Below are 12,357 nucleotides of genomic sequence, written 5' to 3' on the forward strand. Positions count from 1 at the left end.
TACTTTTCCTGAGACTTCGCTTATCTTTTTCGGTATAGTTATTAAATCTCAATGTCATTGATGATATTGCTTCAGACAAAAAAGAGTATAGAGGAAGTAATTGGAAATTTCAGTAATGCTTGTGTGCTTTTGTGGGAGTCTGCTAAACATCTGTTTTCGGTTCCAAGTTGCTCAACGGAACGCGTACAAGCTGCTGATAGTCTTCAAAATACAATCAAGATAACATCCGCGCTATTCAGGGTCACATCCTGAAATTTCCTCCGGAGACTACGATCGTGAAACCATTTACGTTCGCGGGCAAAAGAACACCTGGTCTTTAATCACATTTAACATGAAACTTTTGAGAAAAAAATAATCCGTCGATGAAACATATCCAGTGGAATTTACCCGCCATGGATACTGAGAAATAGTTTCATAGAGAATGGTTACAATGAGTAATGTGTTTATAACACTTAGTCGTTACAGATAACAAACAACTCAACCGATGACGAGGTATTTTTATTAATTGCTTGATTTGCAAACGCATCTGATTTCTATGTTTTACAACAGCTTACGTGAATTGGCGGGCTCATTACTGTCTACCCTACCTAATAAGAAAAATACTCATGGGCGATGTTAAGAATGGTTCGTAAAAATCTGTGGTAAACAAACACCACTTTGTTTATCTGGCTTACGGTACAGGTCTAAAAGTCTTGTCGCCATTCTACTGTTGTTTGGTACGGCTGATCTTAATATATATTAATGACTTGCCATGCTATATTCACGAATATGCAAAACTGGTACTTTTTGCCGATGATACAAGTCTAGCTATCACACCTAACAGACAAGAATTAACTGGTAAAATTGTAAAAGATGGTTCTCTGCAAATGGGCTCTCATTAAACTATGACAAAACACAGTACATACAGTTCCGCACAGTAAATGGAATGACACCATTAATAAATATAGACTTCAATCAGAAATCGGTAGCTACGGTAGAAAATTCGAAATTTCTGAGTGTATGCATTGATGAGGGGTTGAACTGGAAAAAACACACTGAAGATCTGCTGAAACGTTTGAGTTAAGCTACTTATGCTGTTAGGGACATTGCAAATTTTGGCGATATACATCTCAGTAAATTAGCTTACCACGCCTGTTTTCATTCTCTGCTTTCGTATGGCATCATATTCTGGGGTAACTCATCATTCAGTAAAAGGGTGTCCATTACAGAGCTAGAGATATTCATATATATTCACTTATGAAATTTGTTATTAACAATCCGAACGAATTCAAAAGTAATGGCAGTGTACATGGCTACAACACTAGGAGAAAGGATGATCTTCACTACTCAAGGTTAAATCTAATTTTGGCTCAGAATGGGGTAAATTATGCTGCCACAAAAGTCTTTGGTCACTTACCTAATAGCATCAAAAGTCTGACAGATAACCATATAGCATTTAAAACGAAATTAAAAGAATTTCTTAAAGGCAACTCCTTCTATTCATTAGATTAAATGGGTAATTTCCCCAATCCCCACAAAAATAAATAAAAATATTAAGTGTCATGTAATATTTTGTGTAATGTAGTATTTTATGTAGATACATTTTATTAACCTTACACGTTCCACATCTTTACAAAGTGTCATATTCATGATATATGGAACAAGTACTAATCTAATATAAGCTCTAGAAGTCCTATCGCCATTCTATTGTTGTTTTGGAAAATTTTCTATCCACAATTACGGAATGACGGATTTGTGTATAACGGCATGCTGTTTTGTGAGCTACTTATTGGTAGATACGAGGAAGCTGTATTAGTTCTAGATTTTAACACAACTTGTTGACTGAGTAAACGGAATCTTCTGTTTTATGAAAAGATTCGAATAGCTAGATACTCTTTGACTAAGTTTCCAGAACTAATGCGCAAAAGGCACTGAATATTTAATGAACATATTGCATAACAAAATGTGTATATTAAATGTATTGTCTTTAACAGCACTTACAGACATGACCAAGAATGGACATGAACAGAGTTACTGCACATCTCAACGTCTTTTCGTCCATTTCTGCTACATTCTTCATTATGCCAGCAACGTAAGGAACATTTTTAGGACATACCTGCAACAGAAAACCAAAGAACTCTTTTAGTTTGTTTTGGTAAACTGTACGGCTTGCTTGGAATACACCATCAACACATTATTACTGTTATAATTAGTATGGTTGTTACTCTATGGCAGGACTTCCTAGATAGTGAGTGAAAGCGCCTCAATATAAAATATTCTATAAAACAGAGAATAAAAATCAGAAATGCTTACTGTGATGCCTATTAACTTTGAGATTACGTGACACGCCCAGTATGATAAGTATTGTAGCTGTTGAAGCGGAGCCCTTACACAGTAATCATGTAGTGGTGAAACGATCGTATGGCATTATTGCATTATTGGCCGGGGGACCCCCTCTCGCGTTGCCCGGTCGCATCGTGCAAATCTTTCTATTTGACGTCACTTCGGGAATTAGCGCGTCGACGGAGATGAGATGTAATGAGGGGACAGCACAAACAACCAATCTTCGCCGGGAAACGAACTTTTAAAGTATATAAACTTTTATTTACAAATTTAACAGTTACATTCGTACATAACAATGAGATCTTTCGCACCTCTAAAAGTATGTTTAACTTTTTATATGGCTTCATACAGATCTCCTATTATCAAAGTCTTTCATTTGGTGCCATTTGGTTGTTTTTCCCTCAAATTGAGTTCGTTAATCACGCTAGTAGAGTTTATTACATTAACTGAACTTCTTTGTGAAAAACATAGTGATAACACTCAACTGCTATAGTGAGTATCAAAATTCCACTTATGCTGTTCTTCTTCAAAAAAACTCTTATGTTTTATGTTCTAAATCTAGTGATTATAGTACCTTCCTAAAGATCTCTGAGCTTCACAAATCAATAATAAGCGCAATTCCATTGTTGAAAAATAGGCGCTTTCAAGTCCATTTGGTCATTATGACCTGCAGCATACCGTTACATACGAATTGTCGATACAGCAGTTGACTGATTTCGTTCAGGTGCAACAAAATTTATCAGTGGTGGAACAGTTTGCTCAGGTTGTATTTATAATAAAAAATGTCTGAGAATGTACGAACCAGTTTAGTAGTGACAAAGCAAGTGAAGCTGAGGAGACAACACATGAAGAAAATGACTTGATTCTAGCTCTCAATTGTCTCCATACAAATACTTTCAGAAACGACTTCCTGACACTTAAATCTATACTCGATGTTAACAAATTTCTTTTCTTCAGAAACGCTTTCCTTGCCATTGCCAGTCTACATTTTATATCCTCTCTACTTCGACCATCATCAATTATTTTGCTCCCCAAATAGCAAAACTCATTTATTACTTTAAGTGTCTCATTTCCTAATCTAATACCCTCAGCATCACCCGACTTAATTCGACTACATTCCATTATCCCCGTTTTGCTTTTGTTGATGTTCATCTTGTATCCTCCTTTCAATATATTATCCATTCCATTCAACTGCTCTTCCAAGTCCTTTGCTGTCTCTGACAGAATTACAATGTCATCGGCGAACCTCAAAGTTTTTATTTCTTCTCCATTTTTCTTTTTTTTTCCTTCACAGCTTGCTCAATATACAGATTGAATAACATTGGGGAGAGGCTACAACCCTGTCTCACTCCCTTACCAATGCAATTGGACTCTAAACTGGTTGTGTGAAAATAAGAGTCTACAAACAGCAGCTGTTGTGTTCTTATTTACCTCACGTAACGAGACTAATGGGCCACCACAAAGATACACTGATACTTCTGTACGTTATTTCAGTCACTCAAGTGTTCAGTAAGAATCACGATCTGCATGAGTTATTTGAACTGCCAGACATCTTGATAATCTTCGCAGTGGTATTGGTTTCAGTACTTACCCTGCACCTATCTTGTTTTACCATTACACAAAAATAGGTCAGCTTTCAGACGCAAATTTTTATTTCTTGGAATACGCGGTTAGGATTTGCACAATCTAACAGTCTGAAGATTGGGGACTTCCTGAGACCCCGAAACTAGTCATTTGAAGAGAGAGAAATTCCTCGCCGCTACCGTGTCCGCACACCTGCGCTTCCCAAGTACCCGGTGACCGACAGCCTTGGATAAAGGAAAGAGGCAATAATTTTTTTTTTAAATATAAAAAACTAAAAATGAGTCTTTAACAGGAAGCACAACAAGACGTACTACCGGAGGTGGCGCAGAGGCTAACAGTTTTGTGCAAAATTGTTAACAAAGGGAAAATGTTACGACCCAATAAGCGATCAACTTTTTTTTTGTCGTCCGTAAGGAACTTTCAAGATGAACCTAGGGGCGTTTCACATGTGTAGAGACATGGTCGAAAATCAGTTAGAAACACTGAATAGAATACAAATAAAATTATTGGAAATCAGCTATTCACCGTAAGGCTTGTCTCAGACTGTTGTTCCGTTTCAGTCGTATTAAATTTTACCCTATTTTTTGATTATGTAACAATATTTTTTAACATTTTGCCAGATCTTCAGTTGCGATTCCGTCTAGCATATTCTAAAAGAATTAATCTACACTCAGCTACCGGCAAGTGTAGGTTTACCGGGGTTTGATAAATCAGATTATGAAATTTATTTTCTCAAAACACCTTAATATAATGCATAAACATGTTCATCACACTTTTCCATTTCCGGGATGGAAAATGATGTCTGGCATATCACATCTATGACTGCGCTGGCGTGCAAGAATTCTGTACGTGAAACTCACCATGGTTGCCTGACAACAGCACGTCGATTTTCCTCTCGCTGATATTTCGAGGCTTATTGACATGTACCAATGTTTTAAGATAACCCACAGGAAAAAATCGTTAAGTCACCTGATCGTGATAACTGCTGTTGGACACTATTACGCGAGACACGGCGACGCGAAAACCGCTCATGGAGTAAGTCAATCGTTTTGCGGGAAGTGTGACAGGTGGCACCATAAAAAAGGTACAATAAACCGTCAGTCGCTGAGCATGCCTTTCCCTCTAGTGAACTATGCAAGGATTTTCAGACTTCAAATGCGGCATTTCTGTCTATACATAAATCTACTGAAGTGGAAGTGAGCGTTGTCACTGAAGACGATGTTCATCGCAAAACCGTCTTCTTGCGAGTGTTCTCAGAAATCAGTCCGCAAAATTTGCCCTTTCTCGTGATCGGCTTTCTACTGCTGCATTAAGTGAATTCTGTAAGGCTGAAGGTGGAAGACTATGCAGAAGAAATCACCTTACAGAAGAATATCCCATGCCCAGTTCTAGCGAGCAGCGAAAAACCGATTTCCCTGGACTGTCATACGAGGATTCTCAGAACTGTTTTATGTTCACGGTTGAACCGTTTCATAGAAATACACAGTAAGTCTGAGAACTGTTGATCCTTCGGTGCTTCAGTACGCTAGTACAGTACCCTAGGAACGCTCTAACACTTCTCATAGTTGTTACATCACTTTCTCCGTTCTGATAAAATGTTTTCACTATTAACACACGCTGAGCAATAGTAAACTGCTCCATTGTTAGACACACTGCGAAAAAATACGAGATATTGAGACTGAAGCAACAATCGGAATGTTTATGGAAACCGAAATGATACGCAACAATGTGGCCAACCGACTACCATGCGATTCAAAACCGGCGTGCTTTTTGAAGGATCCTTCATAAAGAAAATTGAAGAGGGCCACTCAGTAAAGTACCCTTGTTAGTGTAATTATAATTACGAATGGAGCAGTATTTGAATCAAGCCATGACTCAGCTGTGTAAACGCAGTGCCTTCTCGCTTGGGTTGTGTGTGCTACCGCTACACTACAAATAATAGAACGCGTTTATCTGGCTCGCATGAGGATGTGACGTTCATTATACGACGCCACACGGCAGCCTTCTAAGTTATCTGTTTTACATACGCGTACAAGTAAACTTTTAGCTGTAGAACTGTGTTTGCCAGGACCCCCAGCTTTTAAGCATTCATTCAAGAAAATACAACCGGATATTGTGGTTGCAGAATCATCATGAAAAGTCGTTTAAATTATGCTGCATAATCACGAGCAAAATGTAAATAAGTGAATGAAAGGTATAAAGTCGAAGCTGACAAACTAAAGCTACGCTAAGCGAAAATGAGCGTGAGGAGGGAAATGAGAGAAGTGCTCGGTGAATTAGAGAGTAAATTTTTTCCAATGATCTGATGAAAAACTCTCACATGTTTTGGTTTTACGTAAATTCAATAATTGAATCCAAATCATCTGTTCAGTCGTACAGTGACAATGCTCTCACCGAAAGCGAAAGATAACAGAAGGGCGATATAATGAATTTGGTCATAATTATAAATTGCTTAATTGCGGATCATACAGCAGCCGTCCTTTCAATCATCGGACCAACGCCAAAATGGCAGATATTGAGATAGGTGATCGTTGAACAGAAAAGCAACTGCAATCGCTTCATACTGGAAAGGCATATGGATCAGATCATGTATCTGTAATATTAAAACTTCCTGGCAGATTAAAATTGTGTGATGGACCGAGACTCGAAATCGAGATTTTTGCCTTTCGCTGGCAAGTGCTCTATCGACTGAGCTGCCTACGCACAACTCGCGTTCCTTCCTCATAGCCCTAATTCTGCCAGTATCTTGTCTTCAACCTTCCAAACTTTACGGAAGCTCCTCTGCGAACCTTGCAGACCTTCTAGACCTAGAAGAAAGGAAGCCCCATGGCTAAGCCATGTCTCCGCAATATCCTTGCTTCCAGGAGTGCTAGTTCTGTATGGTTCGCGGAGAGCTTTGTGCAGTTTGGAAGATACGACAGGATACAGGCAGAATTGGGGTTGTGAGGGCGGCGAGGGAGTCGTTCATGAATGTTGTTGTTGTTGTGGTCTTCAGTCCTGAGACTGGTTTGATGCAGCTCTCCATGCTACTCAATCCCGTGCAAGCTGCTTCATCTCCCAGTACCTACTGCAACCTACATCCTTCTGAATCTGCTTAGTGTATTCATCTCTTGGTCTCCCTCTACGATTTTTACCCTCCACGCTGCCCTCCAATACTAAATTGGTGATCCCTTGATGCCTCAGAACATGTCCTACCAACCGATCCCGTCTTCTCGTCAAGTTGCGCCACAAACTTCTCTTCTCCCCAATCCTATTCAATACTTCCTCATTAGTTTGTGATCTACCCATCTAATCTTGAGCATTCTTCTTTAGCACTACATTTCGAAAGCTTCTATTCTCTTCTTGCCCGAACTATTTATCGTCCATGTTTCACTTCCATACATGGCTACACTCCATACAAATACTTTCAGAAATGACTTCCTGACATTTAAATCTATACTCGATGTTAACAAATTTCTCTTCTTCAGAAATGCCTTCCTTGCCATTGCCAGTCTACTTTTTATATCCTCTCTACTTCGACCATCATCAGTTATTTTGCTCCCCAAATAGTAAAACTCCTTTACTACTTTAAGTGTCTCATTTCCTAATCTAATTCCCTCACCATCACCCGACTTAATTCGACTACATTCCATTATCCTCGTTTTGCTTTTGTTGATGTTCATCTTATATCCTCCTTTCAAGACACTATCCATTCCGTTCAACTACTCTTCCAAGTCCTTTGCTGTCTCTGACAGAATTACGATGTCATCGGCGAACCTCAAAGTTTTCATTTCTTCTCCATGGATTTTAATACCTACTCCGAATTTTTCTTTTGTTTCCTTCACTGCTTGCTCAGTCGATAGAGCTGTTTCACGCGAGAGACAAAGGCCCCGAGTTCGAGTCTCGGTCCGGCACGCAGTTTTAATCTGCGCACAATCCGCTGCAGAGTGAAAATTTCATTGTTGAAACATCTCCCAGGCTGTAGCTAAGCCATGTCTCCGCAAAAGTTACCTGCATGAATCTTTAACTGCATAATTTATTCTTTCAACGCTGCTTTTTAACTTCTATGCCACGGTTTCTATGCACTCTAATAGTGTTTAATCTTGTAGGCTAGTAGACTGGGTGTATCAAAGAGAATCTTCCAATTAAAAAAATATATATATATATAACTATTATGTTATTTAAGACATGTGCGTGAACAACGTACTGTTGGAAAGAGCAGACTGAGTTTTTCATGGTTGTCCGCCACACTGGCATCTGGAAGTCCGGTAATTTTTAAATTAAAGGATTACTGAACTATCAATCGGTCACATTGGACCAAATGATTAAGCCTTACATTAGTGGACTCCAAGGTCACCGGACCTGACTGTATTTGGTTATTTCTTGTGGGGATTTATAAAAGACTGTTTACCTGCCTCCTTTGCCAGCAACAATGAATGAACTGAGACACTGCATAACAGCGGCTGTGAGAACTGTAACTCAAGAGGTGCTCGCTGTAGTGTGGTAACAGTTAAGGGGGATATATTGAAAACCAATGAAAAGAAAATTCATTGTGTGTGTTTATTAGTTTCAGAAATACAGTCGTGCCAAATCGGATGATACTTTTTGATACACCCTCTAGTTTCAAAAGAACCAGAACGTGTACTTGATATTGCCTACGGCAGGGTGCCGTGCAGTTAAGTGTCCTAGAACTGTGTATAGAATAACACTGAAAATATTTAGTTTAAAACTGTCCTCTGAGCCCAGGTTTAAATCTTCTTCTGCTGTTACAGCTGCAGATGATTTTCTTTTGCTTTTCCTTTTTTTTGTGGCGCGAATCGTTACGTTAATATTCCAATATTTTCTGCTACCTTACAGCTTTCTGTGTAAATTCTTCAATTTATTTAATTCTTCCACTGGACTATAAACATCGGCACTTTCAACTTCTATTTTGGCTTCCCTTGCCTGAAGCATAACGTTACGTATGTTTACTGCAGGTAATACTAAGTACCATGCTGAAGACATCGAGACATAGTGAAGGATTTCAAATCGCTCTGAATGGCCTTTAATTCAGTATGTGCCTCCGCAGTAAAATTAAATTTAAAAGCAAGTGTAGTCGCCCATTGTAACCCTGGCAATTGCTAGCATACGGACGCACGGCATTTATCCGTGCAAACCATCTCGTTTCCGATAGCCCGATCTTATAGGAAGGGCTTATTTCAATAATGGCAAAAGTCCATTTTTGTTCATTCTGAGATACAGAGTCCTAAGTCTAAATGAGCGCTGAAAAATCTGCAGTTGAGATACCAGAAATATTCACGTATATATGCTTGAATATTTCTGGTATCTCAACTCCAGATTTTTCAGCGCTCATTTAGCCTTAGGACTCTGTATCTCAGAATGAACAAAAATGGCATTGCACCACTATTGAAATAAGCCCTTCATATTTTCTTTTAAAACTTTCCATCTCTGGGGACTATATCGGCGCATTTACTTCAATTAAAATCTGGTATCAACTGATGGAAATTAAAATACTTTCATAAATATTACAACACTTGCATTTGGGTAAAAATAATATACAGTATTTGCCTTACAGTGTATGATGTTGTTCTTAGAACTGTCCCGCAGGTTCGTTCAGTGAAGACCTCTAGCGGTCAAACTGTCCCGCAGGTTCGTTCAGTGAAGACCTCCAGCGGTCAGCTTTTAAGTCAATACATCCACGAAATAAGTGGCTTACAAAAAGCTCGCTCGACCGGTTCTTGAGTATTATAGGAGCCTCACCGGATTGATTTAGCAGAAGAGATGGAGAAGATCCAACAAACAACGACCCTGTTTCGTCACGGGATCCTACAGCCGGCGCGAGAGCGTAACGGAGATGCTCAACAAACAAACTCCAGTGGTAGAAGCTACAAGAGAGAAATTCTGCACCACGAGCCGAAGTCTGCTTCGGGCTACCTACCAGGCAGCCCATATTATCATTTCATATGCCTACAAATGTTTCACCCTTATATCTGTATGCGGCTTTGTGTCTCGTTGATTTCTGAAAATTTAAAGCAAGTTGCCAATCTCTTCACCGCACTGGAATTTTATCAAGATCTAACTTGGTATTTATGCTGGTTTTTAAGTTGTTCATTGTCAATAATGGCACCATATGCAAAAAGTCTGAGGTTGCTATTAATATTATCTGCAAGGTTATTAATAGACAATATTAAGAGAAGGTGATCCAAACCACTCCCATGGCACACATCTGAAGTTACTTCTTCTTCTGATAATGACCCTCCATCCAAGATTAAATGTTCCTCCCAGCCGACAAATTCGTAATCCATTCAAAAGTTTCTTTTTATACTTCCTAAGGGTATTTTCGCTAATAAGCACCGGAGTGGAACTGGGTAAAATCTTATTGCATACCAAGGAATACTGCATACGTTTGTTCGTCTTGATCTGCGGCTTTCAAGATGTGAGAAGAACTAAATTCGATTTTGGCATCTGACAAACACCTGAATGCCACTGAAGATATTTTAATACATGAATCACCTTATGTCAAACTGATATTCAAGTAAAAGGGAAAAATGAAACAAGTAGTATGAAAAATTGTGTTATGTGTGACACTGATGCAAACTTGCAGCTCAAATTTGGTGACAGCGCATGCGCAGGAACCGGGTCGGTCACTATTTCTCAGAGGTCCTTTATCAATTTAAGCGCCTCGTTTTAACAACAATGTGCATCCAGTGCTTCTGAGTGGCTCTCTGTACATCTCTACAGCACTGCAACGTTCAGACAAGAGTGTGAGATAAGTACAAGACCGACTCTGCAACTTGTGCCGAGGTCGTATTCTGCGCGGCGCATTTGTCCTGGCAATGTGGCCGCTAGCGCCGCTAAGTGGCAAATTGCGGCAATTACTGCGCAAATACGGCTGGCGCGACGTTGCTAGCAGAGACGCTAGTCAAGGCGAGATATGCCTAACGCATCAAGATAACGCTGGAGAAGAAACATGTGACCTCTGTATGCAGACTTTGGCTTCGATGCAAGTCTGAGCTAAAATTAAACACGGTTCCAGGGCCTGATGAGGTTCCTGTCAGTTTCTACACATAATTTGCAGCTGAGTTCGCCCCTCTTTTAAATACAATATACTGTAGATCGTCGAACACAAATCTGTGTCCAGATGTTGGAATAAAGCAGAGGTCACGCCCGTCCACAGCCAAGGTAGCAGAAGTGATCCACAAAAACATTTTCTTTATCACTGACGTCTATATGATGCAGGTTCTTACATTCTCAGTTCCTCCATGCCAGCCAGCAGGGATTCCGAGCAGGCCTCTGTAACCGAACGAACTAGGCGCTTCAGTCTGGTACCGCGCAGTCTGGTACCGGTCGCAGGTTCGAATCCTGCCTCGGGCATGGATGTGTGTGATGTCCGTAGGTTAGTTAGATTTAAGTAGTTCTAAGTTCTAGAGGACTGATGACCTCAGATTTTTAAGTCCCATAGCGCTCAGAGCCATTTTGAACAATTTGAACTGTTCAAGAGTTTTATACAAAATTTGCTCTGTTTAATTTGCATATAGTAAGCTTCTCTCAAGAGTAAAATTCCTTTACTTCAAGTCTAAGTTCACAAATTTTTTGTCACCAGACTACTGGTTTCGGTCTAAAATGACCTTCAGATCTGTTTTATAAAAACATGTCCTAATATACTGCAGCCATATTGTCATCGTCATGTTTCTTTGAATATATCGAATAGGAGAATTTTAATAAATTTTTAATTGTAATTTTGTAACTACAGTTTCATTTATTGGGTTTATAAAAATAAGTGTACAAAATTTCATGATTCTAGCCTTCATAGATTCTGAGAAAAAGTATGTAAACTTTAAAAAACATAATTTCCAGGAAATGTAATTTGAAGTTCAACCTAACGTATTTCCTTACTTCACCTCTTTAAAAGCCCCAAAGTTGTACTAAGAGGCCTCTTTCCCTTCAAGGTTTCTCTTCCCGTTTCTTGTTTTCTGCCTTCTTTCCTCTGCCAGGTCTTCAACTGACTTTCCAACTGAAGAGAGGTGCTGTAAATGTACTTTTATCAAGATGTCTTGAGTGACATTTGTTATCTTAAAACTCATTCTCTCTAATACCTTCATTTTCTCCACGTTCCAATCATTAAATATAAGAACTGCATCATGTAGCAGATGAAACGTGGAAAAACAAGCAGCTGGTTCTTTATTGATTCTTCGATACGGAACAGAGTCACAGATGTTCTCTAAAACCAAAGAGTATATATCACAGGCTTCTAGACGTGTCCTGTGGAACTTTGCTTGCAAGTAGTCCACGGAATCGATGTTCACCGAGCTAGTATTGAAGTGTTGCTTCAAAACATGGGCTTAGCCGGAAGGGCACGTTACACTTATAAATTTTTTCAGGCCATCTCATTGTCTATGAGCTGTACTAATAAATTAAAATAAATTGAAAATTGACATTTTCGGTTAATTAAGGAGAATACCAGCATAATTC

The 12,357-nt window shown here is 39.2% G+C and overlaps 1 protein-coding gene across 1 annotated transcript in view; it reads right to left on the reverse strand.

Moving 5' to 3' along the window:
* LOC126267000 (uncharacterized protein ZK1073.1) overlaps positions 1 to 12,357 on the reverse strand; it is a 556,825-nt gene that overhangs the window by 393,020 nt on the left and 151,448 nt on the right. The gene's annotated exons all lie outside the window — the stretch shown is intronic.

This window comes from Schistocerca gregaria, chromosome 4, assembly GCF_023897955.1.
Source record: "Schistocerca gregaria isolate iqSchGreg1 chromosome 4, iqSchGreg1.2, whole genome shotgun sequence".
NCBI classification, from domain to species: Eukaryota; Metazoa; Arthropoda; class Insecta; order Orthoptera; family Acrididae; genus Schistocerca; species Schistocerca gregaria.